The sequence below is a fragment of the Mirounga leonina genome, unplaced genomic scaffold (genome assembly GCF_011800145.1).
Source record: "Mirounga leonina isolate KUSES-001 unplaced genomic scaffold, KU_Mleo_1.0 Mir_168, whole genome shotgun sequence".
NCBI classification, from domain to species: Eukaryota; Metazoa; Chordata; class Mammalia; order Carnivora; family Phocidae; genus Mirounga; species Mirounga leonina.
Genome location: NW_023270426.1, coordinates 64,643,014 through 64,666,286, shown reverse-complemented (window position 1 = coordinate 64,666,286; position 23,273 = coordinate 64,643,014). Strand labels below are relative to the sequence as shown.

Genomic DNA, 23,273 nt, shown 5'->3' with positions numbered 1-23,273 from the left:
ATGTCTAAAACATGCAGTATTTGGGAGAAACCATCACGGGGCCAGAGGTGGAATATCAGAAAGTTCAGTAGAAATGTCTTTCACATGCTTTTTGGACATTCATGAAATGTTTTGTTTTGACTTTCTTCCATTTCTTACCCCCCAACTCACTTAAAAATTCAGAGCACACACTGGAAGTGCCCACCCAAGCACATTTCAGATACAACTAACTCTGGGATGAAAAAACGGAAGGACTCTTCTTTAGAGGCAAGCGTGTGTAGGGAGGCCAACTATAGTTTCTGACAGGGCAGAGTGCACAGCAAGCTCTCAGAACTGGCAACAGCACACAGGGCCAGGCCAGGGAGTAAACTGCCAGGCTCAAGGTGAAGAATCCAGGAGCTTGGCAAAGACAGCCACATTTCCTTAGACACATGGCTGAATTGTGAGTTTTAAAAGGGAAATAGAATTGACCATTAAGGTATTTGGGATTTCTACCAAACTGTGTCCATGGCTGTGATAAGTATTTCCCAAGAATAGGTAATTCCACAGTGTAACATAGCAGCTAAAAAAATGAGGCTTAAAGTCGGACAGAGCTAGGTGTGAACCCCAATTCCATCCACCATGGGTTAAATGACCTTGGGCAGAGTGCTTGTCATCTCTGCAGACTTAGTTCCCTTTCTGTAAAATATGAATAATTACAAGGTTATTAAATGAGATAATATATATAAAGTGCCCAGCTCATAGTAGTTACTCAATAAGAAGTAATTATTATAATATTCCATTATTTTTGATGATACCAAAAGGCAAAACAAATTGCAAGGAGAAGGAGAACTGTTGATCTTCCTAGCATTTCTTCATTCCATTGGGAGAAATCAGGGATCTTGTGTCTAGAATCAAGGTCCGCATAATCTAGGATAAATCCTAGCTTCCCCAGGTGCTCTAATGTCTTTGGAGTACTAGGATTATTCCCAGCTGGAAAAGGAAGCCAGAGTTACCCACAGAGGGGTGAGCAGGGAGGGGTGGGAAAAATAAGTTCTAGTACTTGAATAGCTTCAAAATAGAAGGATTTTCAGAGGCAGGGGATTTCTGACATTCCAAGACGATAGTTGAGAACTATCTTTCCCCAGACGGAAGAAACTAGGTCATGTGCTCTTAACCCAATGAGGTTTAGGGTCACAGTTTAGTTGGCCTTAATTAGCTCCAAAAAAAGCCCAGAACTCCTGGGATTAATCAAAAATCAAGCAGAACTTCTAGTGGAGAGATCTAAGCTCCCAAATGTAAGTACAAGTTTCAGCAGAATGAATCCAAATCTAGGACAGCTTCTGAACAATTACCATTTAACTAGCATTTACATGTCATAGGAACTAAATTTATCCTTACCACAACTCCTGTTTATAGAAAAGGCTCAGTTGCCACCAGAAAGTAAGCTCTGTGAAGGCATGGACTGTGTTTGCCCTTTACTGCCATATGCCCAAGGAATGGCAGAATACCTGGTACATAGCTGGTGCTCAAAAAATATTCACTGAACTAAATCACTCAAAGCCACACGATGAGTTAGTAAAGGGAGCTGGGATTTTAACCTTGGTCTGACTCTAAAAATCACATTCACCTCTAAGTCATATTATCAGCCAAGGCAGACTTAGGTCAGAAAATATCCCAAGGCAAGCTCCTGCCTTGGGTTCTCCCTATAAGCTCTCCTGGGGTCCACCAAGCTGAAATAGGAGGACTAGTTGAAGGTTACCCTTGGGAGAACTTTTGAATCTAGAAATTCCAGCAGATACTGCTGGTTGCTTCTTGATACCTATTTTTCCATTTTCCTCTTGATAAAAGAATCTTGAGTTACTCAGGTGACAAATTTTCCATTTTAAAATATTCACCTCCTAGATATACTTGGTATCTTAATTATGGTAATGATTTCATAATGAATTGTACAATTTATATACATGTAGTTTATTGTAAATAAATTATACTTAGAAAATACACACACAAACACAAAACATATACAGCCCCAGACTTCTTGTGATCCACTTCTGGCCAATGAAATATAAGCCTAAGTCTATTAGATGGAACTTCCATCAAAGCCATTATATTACTGTTTAGTTAGAATAAACATTTTATCTTTTTAGTTTCCTTTTTCTTTCTGCCTAGAGGGGGAACAGTCATTCTGAGAGAATGAGGACAAAAATCTCAAGCTAAGGCTGGTGAAACAGGAAGCTAGAAGGAATCTGAGTTTTTGATGACCGTCTGGAGATCCTGCACCATTTTGGTCTCTTCACCTCCTGATTTTTCTCATTTTGTAAGCCAAATAAGTCTCTATTTGGTTGACCTGATATTGTATGGTTTCTTCATATGCTGTTTGCCATTACTGAATGACAATATTCCCAAGCAAAGCATAATGAAGATAACATTGCACCATTCCTCAAAAATCTTCAATTGTTGCTGAGTAAAATCCAAAGCCTCCCCAGTCCCATTTCCTACTATTGCATTCCATAAACATGTCCTTCCAGCACCAGCAGGCTCTTTGCCATGTTCCAAACAAGGAATATATTTTAAGATTAATGCTGTTCTTTCAACCTGATATATCTTTCTTCCATAATCTATTACAGATCCTGGAAGATTTGAAAAATTGATATAGGCCACAGTCAGCCAATGGAAGACTTGAGAAGAAAATTTATGTCTCCTGAATACAATCCAGATGCTCTTTGTCCTAAATACCCATTTCTGGAGTAGGAAAACCAAATGTTCTGCTAAGAGACCTGATTTACTCTTGGCTTTTCTTTGACGTCAAAAGCTCTCACTTTAGAAAATAATAAATAGGGGCATCTGAGTGTTCAGTACATTCAGCGTCCGACTCTTGGTTTCAGCTTAGGTCATGATCTCAGGGCCGTGACATTGAGCCCTGCATTGGGCTCCATGGTCAGTGTGGAGTCTGCTTGAGATTTTCTCTCTCCCTCTGCCTCTGTCCCTTGTCCTGCTCACATGCTCTCTCTCTTTCAAAATAAATAAATTAAAATCTTTAAAAAAATGATAAATAATCATTTATTTGAAATATGTCAGAATGGAAAGGCTTATTTATAACAGCAGTCATGAGAAAAACTAGAATTTTAAGAATATATTTTCTTGTTCTAAAGTGTCTGATTATACCTGAAGGTATAGGGCTTCTGTTTTAGATATATAATAGAACATATATGTGAATATGTTATTTTGTCTCATAGTAGAAACTCTAAAGGCTAAGCATTGTGGTCTCACATTCCCTGTGATGGCTAAACCCCAAAGTTATTGACCAAAATATTTCATTTCCAGAGCTACTTATTATGTAACTAGGAGAAAGTAATTAAACCTTCCAGGTCATCCATCTGTCAAATAGAAGGAATATTATATTTGCCATCTGTCCAGCTTTTAGGTAGCAAATATTGATGAGAGGATCTAAATTAATAGGGCATTATGTCAGTTCATTTAAAAGTTGATCAGCACTGAAAATTCTACAAATCAATTTTTGTTTATTGATTGTGTTTTTTGAAGTATTTCAAGTATAACAGAAACTAATTATTTGCTACCCATATCTAACAGATGTTAATATTAGTCCATCTTTGCTTCATATTTATTTATTCTTTATTCTTTTAATAAAGTATTCCAGATACAGCTGAAGTTCTAATTCCACTCACATGCCTTCCCACTCCTCTTTCCCCAGAGGTGCGCTGAAGTTTTGAGGAATCAATTATATGCAAGACTGCATAATTTTACTACAAATGTATGCATGAGTTAATATATAGTGCTATTTTGGTTTTTAAGTCCCACATATTTTATATCATATATACATATCTTTTGGTAATTTGCTTTTTGCATTGAATATTTTGTTTTTCAAATCTATTCATATTGACACATGCAGATTGATGCAAGTGCTTCATTTTAACTGACCAATAATAATAACCTACAGTTAATTTATCTATTCAATGACCAGTGAACAATAGGTTGTTTTTCATTTTTTACTATTCTAAGCAATGAATACCCATGTACATACAAAGAAGTATTTCTCTAAAATATGTGAATGTACTTTGAAGTAGAATTGCTGTACACTTTTATAAAATTATTTTAAAAGCCCCCTAGGAATTTTGATTGGAACAGCATTGAATTTTTAGATAAATTGGAGAGATTTAATATTTTTAGGAGTCTTTCCATCCATGAATATGGTATGTCTCTCCAAGGGCTTATATCATGTCTTTTATGACTTTAAAAAAAGTTTCATAATTTCCTGTATGAAGAAAGGAAAAATTTTTGTGACATTTTTGTCCTAGGTATCTTATACTTTCTCTTTCTCTCTCTGTACCCTATGCTGCACTCTCCTTTTCTTAGCTTGTTGCTTTTTTGAGTTATACCATTTTCTATATTGCATTTATACAAGGTTGTGCTATTATATACAAACTCTACTGAGTTATGTTTTTTTTTAAGGTTTTATTTATTTATTTGACAGAGAGACAGAGAGTACGAGCGGGGAGAGGGGCAAAAGGAGAGGGAGAAACACTCTCTGCCGAGCAGGGAGCCCAATGCAGGGTTCAATCCCTGGACCCTGAGATCATGACCTGAGCCAAAGGTGGATGCTTACCTAACTAAGCCACCTAGGCACCCCACTACCAAGGTTTTTTAATGTTGAATTTTTGTTGTTAATTTTCTATTCATAAAATTAGCTGAATGCTATTTAAAAAGCCATTAAACCACAAGGAAAGAGAGCAAGAGAGGAAGAAAGGGAAAAAGAACTACAAAAACAACTGTAAAACAAATAACAAAATGGCAATAAGTATATACCTATCAATAACTACTTCAAATGTAAATGGACTAAATGCTCCAATCAAAAGACACAGGATGACTGAATGGATAAGAAAGCCAGATCCACCTACATGCTGCCTACAAGAGACTTACTTCAGACCTAAATACACATGCAGATTGAGAGTGAAGGGGTGGAAAAATATATACCATGCAAATAGAAGCAAAAAGAAAGCTAGGGTAGCAATACTTATGTCAGACAAAACAGACTTTAAAACAAAGACTGTGACAAGAGACAAAAAAGGACACTACATAATGATAAAAGGAATAATCCAACAAGAGGATATAACAATTATAAAAATCTTGCACCTAACATGGGAGCACTTAAGTACACAGAGCACCTATTAACAGAGATAAAGGAAGAAACTGATGGTAATACAATAATAAGTGAACCTTAATACCCCACTTACAGCAATGGACAGATCATCCAGGCAGAAAATCAACAAGGAAACAGTGGATTTGAATGACACATTAGACCAGACGGACCTAACAGATATATTCAGAACATTTCATCACAAAAACATCAGACTACACATTCTTTTCAGGTGCACATGGAACATGCTCCAGAACAGATCATGTGTTAGGTTACAAAACAAGTATCAAAAAATTTAAAAAGATTGAAATCATACCATGCATCTTTTCTGACCACAACAGTATGAAACTAGGATTCGATCACGAGAAAAATTTGGAAAGTACAAAAATGCATGCAGGGTAAATAACATGCTACTAAACAATGAATGGATCAACCAAGAATTCAAAAAGGAAATAAAAAACACATGGAGACAAATGAAAATGAAAACACAATAGTCCAAAATCTTTGGGATACAGCAGAAGTGGTTCTAAGACAGAAGTTCATAGCAATATAGGCCTACCTCAAGAAATATAACCTTACACCTAAAGAAGCTAGAAAAAGAACAAAAAATCTCAAGGTCAATAGAAGGAAAGAAAAATAAAGATTAGAGAAGAAATAAGTGAAATAGACAGCAAAACAAAAACAAAACAAAACAAAAAACAATAGAACAGTTCAATAAAATCAGGAGCTGATTCTCTGAAAAGATCAACAAAATTGATAAAGCTTTAGCCAAACTCATCAAGAAAAAGAGAAGACTCAAATAAATAAAATCAGAAATTGGAGGAGAGGAGAAATAACAATCAACACCACAGAAATATAAAGCATTATAAGAGAATTATAATCTCTTATAAAATTACATGGCAATAAGTTGGACAACTTAGAAGAAATGGATAAATTCCTAGAAATATATAACCTTCAAAAACTGAATCAGGAAAAAATAGAAAATTTGAATAGACAAAGTACCAGCAATGAAATTGAGTCAGTAGTCAAAAAGCTCCCAACAAACTAGAGCCCAGGACCAGATGGTTTCATAGATGAAATCTACCAAAGATTTAGAGTTATTACCTATTCTTCTCAAACTATTCCAAAAAATAGAAGAGGAAGGAAAACTTCCGGATTCATTCTACAATGCCAGCATTACCCTGATATCAAAACCAGACAAAGACATTACCAAAAAAGAGAACTACAGGCCAATATCTCTGAAGAACACAGATGCAAAAATCCTCAACAAAATAGTAGCCAAACAAATCCAAGGATAAAATGAAAAAATCATTCACCACCATCAAGTGGGATTTATTCCTGGGATGCAAGGATGCTCAATCTTGCAAATTGATCAATGTGATATGTGACATCAATAAGAGAAAGAATAAAAACCATATGATCATTTTAATAAATGCAGAAAAAGCATTTGACCAAGTAAAACATCCATTCATGATGACTCTAAAGTAGGTTTAGAGGGAACATATCTCAACATAGTAAAGATAATATATGAAAACCAAAAGCTAACATACTCAATGGTGAAAAACAAATTTTTCCCTAAAATCAGGAAGAAAATAAGGATGTCCACTCTTACCACTTTTATTCAACATAGTAGTGGAAGCCCTAGTCACAGCAATCAGACAAGAAAAAGAAATAAAAGGCATCTAAATTGGTAAGGAAGAAGTATTCTTAGTATTCATTAAGTATTCTTAGTATTCACTAAGAAGTATTCTTAGTATTCACTATTTGCAGATGACATGATATTATATATAGAAAACCCTAAAGACTTCACCAAAAAAATACTAAAAAAAATACTAAAAAAACTGGTAAATGAATTCAGTAAAGTGACAGGATACAAAATTAATATGTAGAAATCTGTTGCATTTCTATACACTAATAATGAAGTAGCAGAAAGAGAAATTAAGAAAACAAACCCATTTATAATTGCTAAAAAAAACCCAAAAACCAACCTAGGAATAAATTTAACCAAGGAAGTAAAAGACCTATACCCCCAAACCTGTAAAACAGTGATGAAAGAAATTGAAGGTGTCACAAGTAAATGGAAAGATGGTCCATGCTCAAGGATTGGAAGAACCAATATTATTAAAATGTGCATACCACGTATAGCAGTCTGCACATTTAATGCAATCTCCATCAAAATACCAATAGCATTTTCCACAGAACTAGAACAAATAATCCTAAAATTTGTATGGAACCACAAAGACCCTTAATAGCCAAAAGCAATCTTAAAAAAGAATAACAAAGCTGGAGGTATCAGAATACCAGATTTCAAGATATACTACAAAGCTATAGTAATCAAAATAGTTTGGTACTAAAACAAAAATAGACACATAGATCACTGGAACAGAATAGAGAGCACAAAAATAAACCCATGCTTATTTGGTCAATTAATCTATGACAAAGGAGACAAGAAGATACAATGAGGAAAAGATGATCAATCTCTTCAATAAATGGTGGTGGGAAAACTAGACAGCTATATGTAAAAGAATGAAACTGGACCACTTTCTTACATCATACACAAAAATTAACTCAAAATGAACTAAAGACCTAAATGGGAGACATGAAACCATAAAACTTCTAGAAGAAAACAGGCAGTAATTTCTTTGGTATCAGCTGTAGTAACATTTTTCTAGATATGTCTCCTCAGGCAAGGGAAACAAAAGCAAAAATAAACTATTGGGACTACACCAACATAAAAAGTTTCTGCATAGTGAAAGAAATCATCAACAAAATGACAAGGCAACCTATTGAATAGGAAAAGATATTTGTAAATGACATATTTGATAAGGGGTTAATATCTAAAATATAAAAGAACTCATACAACTCAACATCAAAAAAACCCCACAAATAATTCTATTTAAAAAATGGGCAGAGAGCCTGAATAGACATTTTTCCAAAGATGACATACAGAGGGCCAATAGACACAGGAAAAGATGATCAATATCACTTATCATCAGGGAAATACAAATCAAAACCAAAATAAAATATCATTTTACACCTGTCAGAATGGCTAGAATCAAAAAGATGAGAAATAACAAGTGTTGGCAAGGATGTGGGAAAAAAAAAAGTGCCCTTGTACACTGTCAGTAAGAATGCAAATTGGTATAGCTACTGTGAAAACAGTATGGAGGTTCCTCAAAAAATTAAAAACAGAAATACCATATGATCCAGTAATTCCACTAGTGGACATTTACTCAAAGAAAATGAAAACACTAATTGGAAAAGATATATGCACTCCTATGTTTATTGCAGCATTATTTACAATAGCCAAGATATGGAAGTAACACAAGTGTCCATCCATAAATGAATGGATAAAGAATATGTGAGATACACACACACACACACACACACTGTAACATTACTCAACCATAAAAAAGAATGAAATGTACCCATTGGTAATGACATGGATGGACCTAGAGGGTATAATGCTAAGCGAAATGAATCAGAGAAAGACAAACACCATATGACTTCATTCTATGTGGAATTGAAGAAACAACACAAACACACAAGAGTAAAAAAGAAACAAATGAAAAAACAGACTTTTAAATACAGAGAACATACTGGTAGTTGCTAGAAAGGAGGTCGTGGAGGATGGGTGAAATAAAGAGGATTAAGAGTACACTTCTCATGAGCACTGAATAAGGTATAGTGTTGTTAAATTATATTATACACCCGAAATTAATATAACACTGTATGTTAATTATACTTCAATAGAAAAAATAATAAGAAAAAGATAAATTCTAAAGGTTCTCTTACCTATGGATATTTTTGGATTTTCCAAATGTCCTTATCTACAGATTCCCATGGATTTTCTTTCAAGCAAACATATTAATTGTGGAGAAGTAAAAAATCACTTCTTTTTAGACATTTTTCAAACTTTTATTCTACATAATGCTGTAAATCCTAGCTGACAAAATAAAACAAGAAAATAAATAAATCATTAGTTTAAAAAATGAATTTCAACTATTAACAGGAATTTTAAACAATCATCTCCCTTGATGAGGCAGCACATAATGAATACGTACCATCTATTAGTACAATTAGCTGTTTCTGTAAGACCTGAGGCCAATAATCAAAATTAACTGTAAATACTTAAAGCAACTTTTTAAAGATGCAAATTCATGGTCATTTCCTAGTCTGCTGTTATTATTTGTTTATCTAATCCATTTGGGGTCATTTTACTAAAGACAGAGACAACCTCTTAACAGCTCTTTTCCCAAAATATCATCTTTTACTCATGAACAGTGCATATTTAATAAGATTATCATAAACATGAAAAACATTTTCTAATGGAAACTTCCTTGTAAATGGTAAATTCCCACACTAATCCATAAAAAACTACTTAATCCATAATATACCAAAAGTAAGTACAAAACACTCTTTTAGCTATACAAACCATCCCATATAACCTATTTTTATAATGGTAATTTATAAGAAGGTGACTTTTAAGGTCCTCATTACAAAGACAAAGATTTGTGCATTTGTTGAAAAATAAAGGGAGATAATCTTGGGCCACAACCATTTGTCTACTGTTTAATTTAGACCTTTTAGATAAATTAAACTATTTTCATTTAAAATTATAATAGAAATGCTTTAAATTAAGTTTTGTTATTTTCTAGGGACTTTGTAGGACAGAAATCATAAATCCAATCAACAGGGGTTTTCTACTCTCAGTGTTCTCAAATTTAGTTACATAAGAATCACCTAGATAACTATAGGAGGTGATGGGTATGTTAATTAGCTTGATTGTGGCAATTATTTCACAATGTATGTGTATATCAAAGTGTCAAATCCAAGTCATCATCCTGAAATATATACAATTTTTATTTGTCAATTATACTTCAATAAAATGGGTAGGGGGTAAGAATCAAATAGTGACATTATTAAAATCACAGATTCCTTCAATCTTTTATCACCCTCATCCTCAAAAGACATTGATTCACAGCTATTGTGTGGCACTGATACATTTTCATTTTTAATAAGTACTCTCCCCTCAAAATGCTGATGGGAATTGACCCCAGATCAAACTTTGAAAAGTACTTTTCTTGATAAAGTATGTACCCAAGGCTGTGGCCTATTATCAAATCTCTGATTTTTTAATCCTTGTATCACCAAGATGTACCAGATTTTTCTTTAAAGCACAATGGCTTGATTGGTACCCCTTTCATCTCCCCATCCAATCCTGATCAATAAAAATAGCTTTGGCATCCACTTACAATAAAGATTGGCATGCTGCACCAGGTTCTTTTTTTACATAACCTCCTGGTAATCTCCTCTGTTCATACATCCAGTGCCTTAGTGGTCAGCACCTAAATCTGGATAACTGCCAAAATTCAATATGCATTTTTTTATGTTTTTATTTAAATCTATTCATTGTTGTTCCATAATGAATATGATAAATCATAAAGTTTTACCCAGTGTCATTGTTTTCATGTTAATATATCATAATTATTTTTAACAGCTTTATTGGGATATAATTTATGCCATAAAGTTTACCCACTTAAATGTGTTCAAGTAGGGGCACCTGGGTGGCTCAGTCATTAAGCATCTGCCTTTGGCTCAGGTCATGGTCCCAGGGTCCTGGGATCGAGCTCCGCATCAGGCTCCCTGCTCAGCAGGAAGCCTGCTTCTCCCTCTCCAACTCCTCCTGCTTGTGTTCCCTCTCTCGCTGTGTCTCTGTCAAATAAATAAATAAAATCTTTAAAATAAATAAATAAATAAATAAATAAATAAATAAATAAAATCTTTAAAAAAATGTGTTCAAGTATACAATTCAATGGTATTTAGAATATTTACAGAATTGTGCAACCAAGACCATAATCTAATTTAAAAGCATTTTTATCACCCCAAAAAGAAGTCCCACATCCATTAGCAGTCACTTCTCATCCCATAGCCCCCCATTCCCACAAACCCTAATCAACCATTAATCTACTTTCTGTCTCTAAAAGATTTACTTATTCTGTGTTTTTTATATGGGTGTAAACTTACAACATGTGGTCTCTTGTGACTGACTTCTTTCACTCAGCATAACATCTTTGAAGTTCATGCAAGTTGTAGCACATATCAGTAGTTCATTCTTTTTTATGGCCAAATAATATTCCATTGTATAGCTATGTAATATTGTGTCAATCCATCCATCACTTGATGAACATTTAGGCAGTTTATTTTTGGCTATTATGAATAATACTACTATAAACATTCATGTGCAAGTTTTTCTTTAGACATACATTTTCAATTCTCTTGGGTATATACCTAGGAGTAGAATTGCTGGGTCATCTGGTAACCTTATGTTTTAATATTTTGAGGAGCTGCCAAACTGGCTATACTATTTTACATTCCTACCAGCAATCAATGAGGGTTCCAATTTCTCCACATCTTTTTTTTTTTTTTTAAAGATTTTATTTATTTATTTGAGAGGGAGAATGAGAGAGAGAGAGCATGAGATGGGGGAGGGTCAGAGGGAGAAGCAGACTCCCTGCCGAGCAGGGAGCCTGATGCGGGACTCGATCCCGGGACTTCAGGATCATGACCTGAGCCGAAGGGAGTTGCTTAACCAACTGAGCCACCCAGGCGCCCTCTCCACATCTTTAATAGCACTTGTTACTGCCTTTTTTATTATAGCTATTCTAGTAAATGTGAAGTAGTATCTCATTGTGGTTTTGCTTTGAATTTCCCTAATGGCTAATGATGTTGGGCATTATTTCATATGCTTGTTGGTAATTTGTATCTTTTTTAAAGAAATGTCTATTTTTATCCTTTGCCCATTTTAAAATTGGATTGCCATTTTGTTATGGAGTTGTAACAGTTCTTTATATAGTCTGGAATTATTTTCTTTCTTTTTTTTTTTTAAAGATTTTATTTATTTATTTGACAGAGAGAGAGACAGCGAGAGAGGAAACACAAGCAGGGGGAGTGTGAGAGGGAGAAGCAGGCTTCCCGCTGAGCAGGGAGCCTGATGCAGGGCTTGATCCCAGGACCCTGGGATCATGACCTGAGCCAAAGGCAGACACTTAACGACAGAGCCACCCAGGCACCCTGGATTTATTTTCAAATATATGATTTGCAAATATTTTTTCCCAATCTACAGACATCTTTGTACCTTCCTGATGGTGTCCTTTGAAGCACAAAAGTTTTTAATTTTGATGAAGTTGAAGTTAACAGTCTTTTATTACTTGTGCTTTTCCTGTTGTATCTAAGAAATCATCGCCTAACCCAGGATCATGGAGATTTACTTCTGCATTTTCTTCTAAGTTTTATTGCCATGATGATTTTTATAGATGTGACTGAATGGGAATTGAAATCTAAAGTGGTATGATTAGAGAGCTATCAAGAGAAAATATTTCAGTTACTTAACTTTAGAGATAATAATTAGTAGGATTATAGGATAGTTCCTGGGTATTAACTCTATAGACATATTGATAAAAAGAAGACAGTAATAATAAAGAGAGAACTGCAAAGTCATGGCAGGCCTAAAAGGACTTCAGGAGTAGGTAGCAAACTTGGATTGGTGAGAAGTCATAGGAGGACTTTGTCTCTCTGCCCAGGGCAACTGTGGGGGACACTCCAAGGCAGTTCTTACAGTTGCCAACAATAGGCAAAAAATCAAGAACCCTAACTCCTGCTCTCATACTGAAGGACATTGGCTAGAGAAAATGGAGTCATTCCAGGCTGTACAAGAAGTACAGGCTTGGACCCATGCACATTTGATCATTCTTTGTCACTGTGAGAATGGGAGGTTTATTTTTCTTCAGATGATAGAGAGCTATGTCTGAGCAAAAGAAACTATCTGCTTTGTCACTGTCCCTGGCACTCTATTGATGCTGGCTACCTCTCAGGCCCAATGGCCAAATACCAAAGATCATTGATCAACTATCCTCCATATCCAGGTGGGAAGAAGGATCATAAAAATACTTTTTTTTTTCATAATAGAAGGAACATAGGTAAGGATAAAAGAAGAATTTACTGATGAGCTGTCAAAGTAACTATCAGAGAAATCATTTTGAATCCAGTTTTCCCCCTTCACATTTCCTACACTGTGCAAAGGAGAAATGTCTCTTAATTCAGTGAATGGATCATCTGAGTGAAAAACAGGCCACATTATGTTAAAACATTATTCCTTCCCTTCAAAACACAATACAAAATAATCATGCATAATGTTCACTATGAACTATTTTATACATTGCACTACACATTCAATACAGTTAGAATCCTCAATTATCCTATACTACTACCATGGTTACTGGACTCAGGAAGGTATCATGATTTAACATCTGAATCTCTTTGCTTCCTAAAGCTTCATTATCCTTATTCTGTTGCTACTGCCATGGAAATCATGTCTCTTTTTCCAATGGACACTTCAGAAACTAAGTCATTGTACCATGAAGGTACTGTAGAAGGCATCATTCATGGAAATCAAACTCAATCACAATATAATAATGAAGTGTAAAAGGTCATTTGACAGACTAGTAGAAAACAAGATATCTTCTAAAGACCTGATGGAGAAAAGAGCAAAGTAGCCTTCGTATCTGGCATCCTTCATGTAATAAGCTAGAAGTAGTCTTAACACATGATTTGATATGTATTCATAGCACATGATCATTCTCTATTCTGGACAGAAAGAGAGAACATTTAGAAGAAAAGCCATTCTCACCTAAGTGGAATGGTTTGATAGCTCCTCTCTTAAAGCCAGGCAATGGATACCTTGAATTTTTGAGTATTTCAACTCTAAAATTCTATGGTGACATAAAATGGTTGTTTTAAAGATAGAGAAAACCAATCAGGTACATTTTTTATTACACAAAAATAATTGGTAGGTCCAGGAACAGAGCTAAAATTTCAAATCATTTTGGTCCAGAATTTCATATATTTTGAGATATTGTTACCTATATGTTGTATTCTTCTTTTTTCACTAAATATTTGCTCGTATTTTTCCCATTTTGATATAATTTTATCTACTTCTTCCTTAAAACAATCTCCAGGACAAGAATTTGAGGTTTTGAAATACAATCAACTTTGCAAGCATGTTGCAAATTCTCTTAGTATTAATGTGACTCAAAATAGTTTCCTCTTCTTCTCAAATCAAGGCTTTTAATATAAAAACGAATCCTTCCATAATCCTGAACATACTTTGTCATGCTCTTCTGTGCAAAGATGGATTATAAAATTTGTGAAAGTTCCTTTAGCTAAATGGATTGTAAATACAGATACTAATCTAAAGGAAAAATAAAATTTATTGGAGCAACAACTTAAAAACAGATTTAATCAAGACAATAACTCATTTGTTCATGTGAAGACTAACCTGGTGATGGAACAGGGTAAAAGAAGTGAGGAAAGATTAAATAAGAAATTAGAAGACCTGAATTTCAATTAAGATTATGCTACTATATTCTTTTATGAACTTAAGCAGATTAATTAATTTCTCAGGGTGTAATAATTAGGAATGTGTGGAGAACTGAGTAACAGAAAAACCGACCGAAGTGGCTTAAGACATAAAGAATTAATTGTCTCACACAGGAGGAAGAGATATTGATACAGAAATACCAGTTTGGTAGAGTGGCTGGCTCTAGGTATCAAAGATCGAAGCTCTTTCCATCTTCCTACTCTATTGTGTCTCCGTCCTTAGTCTTACCATCTCACAGTCTCAAGATGGCTGCCAAGCTCCAGGCATCACACTCCCATTCAAAAACATGAAGCCAGGGAGGCTAAAAAAGATTTTTATTTATTGGCTTTGTCTTTTAAATACTGAATGGAATTTTTCCCTGAAACAATCCAGCAGATTATCCCTTATATATTGTTGGCTAAAAGTTGACCACATGGCCACCGTTACATACAAGAGAGTCTGGGAAAGTGACTATCTGGCTTATTCAGCCTCTATAGAGGGAGAAAGACAAGGGAGCCTCATGGCTCTGTCTATAAATGTGAGAGTTGGGTAAAATAATCACTCAGGTATAGCTCTACCCTAATGAGTAACTCTCAAAAATAAAAGTCATGAAAAATAAGTGACCTGAGTTCTACTCTATATAATTTTAAGAGGTTTTGGTTTTTATCCAACTTTCCTGTGATAGCATTCTCTCCCATCTCTAAAACAAGGCAAAACAAACTTCCCCCATCCATGATTCCAAAGTTCTAAAGTGAACAGTCTCTCCAATTCCCTAACTAGAAAAAAAAAAAAAAAAGAAAGGAAAAAAAACCTTCTGAGTGGTCCAGACACTGAGTCATTCAATTTAACTTTGACAGGGCTGCATCTATTTTTGAGGTTTTGTCATCGTGGTTTACGAACACTAACTGTCTGCAGACACTTTGAATATTTTTCCTAGCACCTCTATGAGTTTATGCTGCACTAAATTTAAAATGGAAAATTAACGATGTAAAAGGCTAATAATTCTATTGTAAAAAGCATAAGTGTTCATCTTCTTAAAAAAATTCAAAGAATTAAAAATGTATTAGATTTGTCTAAATGAGATTCCATTTGTTGTATCTCACACTCCCATGTAATATTACATGTACCTGTGCTTCATTTTTTATAGAGAATTACACAGCTACCCCTTATTCTTAAAAACACCCCATCACTGAATGTGCATTCTGAAATTAAAACAAGACACTACACGAGAAAACCTTGGAAGCCAGAATGTTGCCAGCTGTGAATGCCAGATGTGATTATAGAGTGACAACAAACAATGCTGCAATCAGCCTACTGGTTAGTCAGAAACTGCATACCCAGAAAAGGCTCTGTCTGAATACATACCCAATGGCATGTTTAAAACTATTGTGCAAAAATGCTTGTTTTACCCAGATACTCTATGGGAATATTTAGCTGTTACATTGTAAATGCTGTTATTTTGGTTTCTAAAAATGTCATGACAGGAAATGATTCCAGGGAGGGGTTGCCAAGATGGCTGTTGGGCAGAAGCAAGGGTGGGGAAATGTTAAACCTAGAGAACAAGGGGCTGGAAAAGTTGAAAACACCACTTAATATTTGCAATAAAATAGATTCTTAAAATCGAAAATAAATTTGATTTTTTCCCCTCCATCTGTCATGGCCAGAAGGATGATTATGTTTTGAAGAGTCCCTACTGCTCATTGTCACAAAGGTTATGATGTTCCTGCTCCTGGACAGTCAACCAAGTTGGTAAATTGGCCATGAGAAGACTTCCAGTTAATATAGAGGAAAGAGATGACTCCTACTCTTCCCTATTTCCCAGATGGTACAGCAAATGGGCAGTTGAGGCCTTTTGGTAAGAATTTCTGAAGGTTCAGAAATGCCCATGCTCGTGCTATTTTTTATTCTCTCCCTCTCTGAGAAGTGCCAGGTGAGGATACCTGAGGACAGGTAAGAATAGAGGTTGGTCAGGAAGTAACTATAGCTAATGCCACATTAGGAGTTTGACCTTCCTCAAAGGACTGCTAAAGTAAGTAGTGTAGTAACTGAAGAGCTATAGAAATTCAAAGAAAAAGAAAGGGGAAAGGGAAGAGGAAGGAGGAGGGAGGGGAAATTAATTTTTTTTTCTTCTCCCTGAATAGGTTCATGTTATAGAACAGCTCTCTCCAAGTAGAGAGTTCTTAGCTTAGCAAACTTATTTCTCATCAATATCTATCAATTATGTGCCTATCTTTTTCAAAAAAAAATTTATGTATTTATTTATTTGAGAGAGAGAGAGAGAGGAGGGGCAGGGGCAGAGGGAGAGAGAGAATCCTCAAGCAGAGTCCCCGCTGAGTATGGAGCCCCACGTGGGGCTCAATTCCAGGACCCCAAGATCATGACCTGAGCCAAAATCAAGAGTCAGAGGCCTAACTGACTGAGCCTTACAGGTGCCCCTGTGCCTATCTTTAAGTAATAGTTCATTTCATTTTACTACTGTTTCTGTTAGATTTACAAATACTCAGAAATACAACAGAACCCTGAGAAAATCACTTTAGATAAAGAGAAAATATAGCTATCCACATATACATTAGTAAGATGGTATGCCGTAACTCATCAGTAAAACTTTTTAGAAAAGTGCCAACTTACCTAATTTTACTTCACTACTTTTCAGATAAACTCAATGCTCTCCCCTCTTCTACACCCACATAAATGAACTTTTTCCACCTTTTATTTTTAGACTCATATGTAACTTTTTATTATCTAGTGTGTTCCCCATGTGTTGTAAAGTATAAGTGGTATACAATTTTATTACTCAAGTTGTTATCCCTATATCCCCCATATTACACACTGCTTTACACACAATAAGTACTAGTGTATATATATTATTAGGAGCTTCCATAAATCTTTTTTTTTTAATCAAACAATATAGACAGAGAACAAGTAAGGAAGGAAGGAAGGAAGGAAGAAGAAAAAAAAAGGAAGGAAAGCTAAATCAATAAATATTTATTAAACACCATTGTTGGGAAATAGCAGAAAGGCAATACAACTGCCTCATATATTCATGGTCATAAATAGAGTCGTTTTAATTTTACCCCATGTATATAATATGATTTTAACACAAACGAGAGAGGAGAAATAACAGCCAACACCACAGAAATACAATTATAAGAGAATATTATGAAAAACTATATGCCAACAAATTGGACAACCTGGAAGAAATGAATAAATTCCTAGAAACATATAAACTAACAAAACTGAAACAGGAAGAAATAGAAAACTTGAACAGGCCAATAACCAGAAATGAAATTGAATCAGTAATAAAAAAATCTCCCAATAAACAAAAGTCCAGTGCCAGATGGCCTCACAGGCAAATTCTACCAAACATTTAAAGAAGAGTTAATACCTCTTCTTCTCAAGCTATTCCAAAAAATGGAAGGAAAACTTTCAAGTTCATTCTATGAGGCCAGCATTACCCTGATACCAAAACCAGATAAAGATGCCACTAAAAAAGAGAACTATAGGCCAATATCCCTGATGAACATGGATGCAAAAATCCTCAATATAATACTAGCAAATAGAATCCAACAGTACATTAAAGAATCATTTGCCATAATCAACTGGGATTTATTCCTAGATTACAAGGGTGGTTTAATAATCACAAATCAATCAATGTGATACATCACAGGATACATCACATCAATAAGAGAATTATAAGAACCACATGATCATTTCGATGGATGCAGAAAAATCATTTCACAAAATACAACATCCATTCATGATAGAAACCCTCAACAATGTAGGGTTAGAGGGAACATACCTCAACATCATAAAGGCCATATACAAAAGACCCACAGTTAATATCATCCTCAATGGGGAAAAACTGAGGGCTTTTCCTCTATGGTCAAGAACAAGACAGTGATGTTCACTCTCACCACTGTTATTTAACATAGTATTGGAAGTCCTAGCCACAGTAATCAGACAATAAAAAATAAAAGGGATCCAAATCAGCAAGGAAGAAGTTAAACTTTCACTATTTGCAGATGACATGTTACTCTATATAGAAAACCCAAAAGACTCCACCAAAAAATTGCCAGAACTGATACATGAGTTCAATAAAGTTGCAGGATACAAAATCAACATACAGAAATCTGTTGCATTCTGTATACCAATAATGAAGCAGTAGAAGGAGAAATCAAGGAATCAATCCCATTTACAACTGCACCAAAAACAATAGATACCTAGGAATAAACCTAACCAAAGAGGTGAAAGACCTGTACTCCAAAGACTATAAAACACTGATGAAAAAAATTAAAGATTACATAAACAAATGAAAGATGTTCCATGCTCATGTGTTGGAAGAACAAATATTATTAAAATATCCATTCTACCCAAAGCAGTCTATACATTTAATTCAATCCCTATCAAAATACCACAACCATTTTTCACAGAGCTAGAAGAAACAATCCCAAAATTTGTATGGAACCACAAAAGACCATGAATAGCCAAAGCAATCTTAAAAAAGAAAAGCAAAGCTGGAGGTATTGCAATTCCAGATTTCAAGTCATATTACAAAGCTGTTGTGATCAAGACAGTATGGTACTGGCACAAAAATAGACACACAGATCAATGGAACAGAATAGAAAACCCAAAAATGAACCCATAACTATATGGTCAATTAATCTTCAACACAGCAGGAAAGAATATCCAATGGAAAAAAAGACAATCTCTTCAACAAATGGTGTTGGGAAAACTGGACAGCAACATGCAAAAGAATGAAACTGGACCACTTTTTTACACCATACACAAAAATAAATTCAAAATGGATGGAAGACCTAAATGTGAGACAGGAAACCATTAAAATACTAGAGGAGAACACAGGCAGTAACCTCTTTGACATTGGCCATAGCAACTTCTTACTAGATATGTTTCCTGAGGCAAGGGAAATAAAAGCAAAAATAAACTATTGGGATCACATCAAAATAAAAAGCTTCTGCACAGAGAAGGAAACAATTAACAAAACTAAAAGGCAACCTGTGAAATGGGAGAAGATATTTACAAACGACATATCTGATAAAGGATTAGTGTTCAAAATATATAAAGAACTTAATCAAACTCAACACCCAAAAAACAAATAATCCAGTTAAAAAATGTGCAGAAGACATGAATAGACATTTTTTTCCAAAGAAGACATACAGATGGCCAACAGATACATGAAAAGATGCTCAACATCACTCATCATCAGGGAAATACAAATCAAAACCACAATGAGATATCACCTCACACCAGTGAAAATAACTGAAATTAACAACACATGAGGATGTGGAGAAAGGGGAACCCTTTTGCACTGTTGGTGAGAACACAAACTGGTGCAGCCACTTTGGAAAACGGTATGGAGGTTCCTCAAAAAGTTAAAATTGAACTACCCTATGATCCAGGAATTGTGCTAATAGGTATTTACCCAAAGGGTACAAAAATACTAATTTGAAGGGATACGCACCCCCTGACATTTATAGCCGCATTATCAATAGCCAAATTATGGAAAGAGCCCAAATATCCGCTGACTGATGAATAAATAAAGGTGAGGTAAATATATGTAATGGAATATTATTCAGCCAAAAAAAGAATGAAATATGCCATTCGCAAAAACATGGACGGAGCTAGAGAGTATTATGCTAAGCAAAGTAAGTCACTCAGAGAAAGACAAATACCACATGATTTCACTCATATGTGGAATTTAAGAAACAAAACATATGAACATAGGAGGGGAAAACCAAGAAAAAGACTCAACTAGAGAGAACAAACTGATGGTTACCAGAGGGGAGGTGGTTAAATAGGGTTAAATAGGTGATAGGGATTAAGGAGTGCACTTGTGATGAGCACCAAATGCTGCATATAAGTGTTGAATCACTAAATTCTACACCTGAAACTAATATTACACTGTATGTTAACTAACTAGAATTTAAATAAAAACTTGGAAGAAGAAAAAAAGCTGACTGGCTCAGTTAGAGAAAAATAAAGCACTTATGGTTACTAAATTTAGTGGGCACCTCACACTTTCATAACTGTGCTTATCTAATTATTTGTTATGCATTCATATGTACAAATTAATTATATAAAAATATTTCAACAATTAAATAATCTCAAATATCAGGAAATTATACCAAATTATCCCTCATTATTACTCTGATATGTGATACTTTTTAAATTTGGTTTTCTTTCTCCTACATATTTCAAAAGCATTATTTCTGGATAAGCAGGTTAACAGACAACTGGATTAAAATTTAAGAGCACAAAATAGCTAAAGGTCAACTAATGTGTTAAAAGAGAGTTTTTCTTATTTTCTTTTAATTAACTATTTAAAAAATTAAACTGTTAATGATATTGATTAATTGACTGTGTGAAAGAAAAGCCACATTTCACATTTTGTTTTACAGTGGATGAGAGAATATAATTCAAATAGATCTGGAACTTGATCTTCCATTTCTCCTCTGAGTTAGTCTTGAGTTTTTATTCTTTTTTAAGTCTATGTGATTCATCTAGTGTTGGTTTATTTTTTACATTTGAGGCATCCCTTATAGAAATGCATTCCCTGTTTATCAGCCAACAATTCAGATAAATGTCAAGTTCACATATCTAGAGAGAAGAAAGGGGTTTCTAGCAGCCATCCCTTAACAATGAGGACAAGTTTGTTGTCATTTAAATGCTAGATAGCATTGATACAACTGCCTCAGAAGTCTTGAAAGATAAATTTGTTTCCTGAGGCATCTATAACACAAACATTAGAGGTCAGAAACAGTAATAGGGACTACAAAGATATATGACCGCTTAGCTGCTATTGTTCAGAAATCAAGAATAATTTGAGGTATGGTAGGTAAATGAAAAGATAATTGGATGGAAGAAGTAGAAGAAAAAAAAATGTGTACTGTGAGTTGAATAGGTTACAGACAAAATATTTATAGAGCTGAGGTTATGTTGCACCAAATGGACCTGAATGTATTCTAGATGTATTCTTGGCTAATTTTGCTATTACAGTGAGATAATTTTCACTATAACACTATAATTTACTCTTTATTAATTTAATATTAAATTCAACAATTCCAACAAGAAAATATTGTGTACAATTGGGGCCACCAACTGAAAACATGCCACTAACCTGCAGGAATTTCTCTTCTTAGAAAAGATACCATATTAAAAAAAAAAAGAACTATAGTGTTGTATTTTGATTAAATGATCTGTAAACCAAGTACTAAGGACTGAAAAGAGGGTGGCATCATAACATGAAGGATCTCTGTTGAAGATCTTATGGTGCATACTTGCTGGTTTGAGGCCAGAGCTGGCGAAATTCCTTTGGGGAACTAAGTTGTACCAACTCTCAGTCCATGTGCACCGGTAGGCCTTCACCCTTGAATACAGGGGTCAGAATGCACGACTCAGAATTAGAATACCTAGTTCCCAATTAGAATACCTAGTTCCCAATACCTATCAACTGACTCAGGTGTGGGCCTGTGAGACAACTTGGCCACTTAAGAGTGAATTTGGCGGGCGCCTGGGTGGCTCAGTTGGTTAAGCGACTGCCTTTGGCTCAGGTCATGATCCTGGAGTCCCGGGATCGAGTCTCATATCGGGCTCCCTGCTCGGCGGGGAGCCTGCTTCTCCCTCTGACCCTCCGCCCTCTCGTGTGCTCTCTGTCTTTCTCATTCTCTCTGTCTCAAAAAAAAAAAAAAAAAGAGTGAATTTGGCTATGTGTATGGAAGCCACAATAATAAATCCTCTCTTCTTCAATCTACTTGAACCTTGAAGAAAGCTCTGGCAACTATCTTGTCATCATGTGTCATCTGAGAAGGTGAATTAGTATCCTGTTGCTGCCATAACAGATCACCACAAATTTGATGGCTTAAAACAACAAAAATTTATTCTCTCATAGTTCTGGAGGCTACAATTCCAAAGTCCAGAATCAAAGTGTCTACAGACCCACGCCCCCTCTGAAGACTATGGAAAAAGCCTTCCTTGCCTTTTCCTAGCTTCTGGTGTACTTTGGCATGTAGGGATGCATTACTGCAATCTCTGCCTCTGTCTTGGAATTCCTCTTTTATCTTCTGTGTCTCTGTCCTTGTGTTCAATCTATGTTTCCTTATAAGAACTTCAGTCATTGCATTTAGGGTCCACCCTAATCAAGAATGATCTCATCTTAACTTGATTACATCTGCAATGACGCTATTTCCAAATAAGGTTAGGTTCGCAGGTACTGGAGGTTAGGATTTTGACATATTTTCTTGGGAATACAAATCAAATCACAACAGGCTGGAGAGGACATGGTGCCCTTCATGTCATCCATAATGAGCCAATACCACCTAATTTAGCACTGAAAATATATGCTATGAATGAAACTAATTGTAATTTCCTTTAGTGAAGCATGTGATTATAAACAATGGTACTAAGAAGTGACATACCTCTTCTTTCTCTAATAAATGATACTGAACAAGGGCATCAGACAAAGCATGTTGGGTTTCTCTGCTGCAGAGTAACTGAAATTGTAGTACTTTTATTTGAAATAATTTATTAAATTCAAGGAAGAATCTCAGAAAAAAAGAATGTCAGATGTTCTCACTTAATAACCAACTAAGCTCAGAACTATTTAGAAACAAAATGAACCAAACAAGTTGAATCATTTCAGATGGTCACTTACTAATCACAAATATTTTCAATGGCTTAGTTTTATCTAAGTTATGTCTTACTCATTAAGAAATATCTTATTAAATG

The 23,273-nt window shown here is 34.9% G+C and overlaps 1 long non-coding RNA gene across 6 annotated transcripts in view; it reads right to left on the bottom strand.

The window, feature by feature from the left end:
• Window positions 1-23,273, bottom strand: part of LOC118017026 — a 76,564-nt gene that overhangs the window by 41,592 nt on the left and 11,699 nt on the right. For 2 of the 6 annotated variants that reach the window (XR_004681020.1, XR_004681019.1), the window contains exons 1-2: window positions 10,653-10,742; window positions 8,909-9,055 (exon numbers count right to left, since the gene is read on the bottom strand). This is a non-coding gene — a long non-coding RNA (uncharacterized LOC118017026). The other 4 variants (XR_004681023.1, XR_004681024.1, XR_004681022.1 and 1 more) reach the window with 4 other exon arrangements.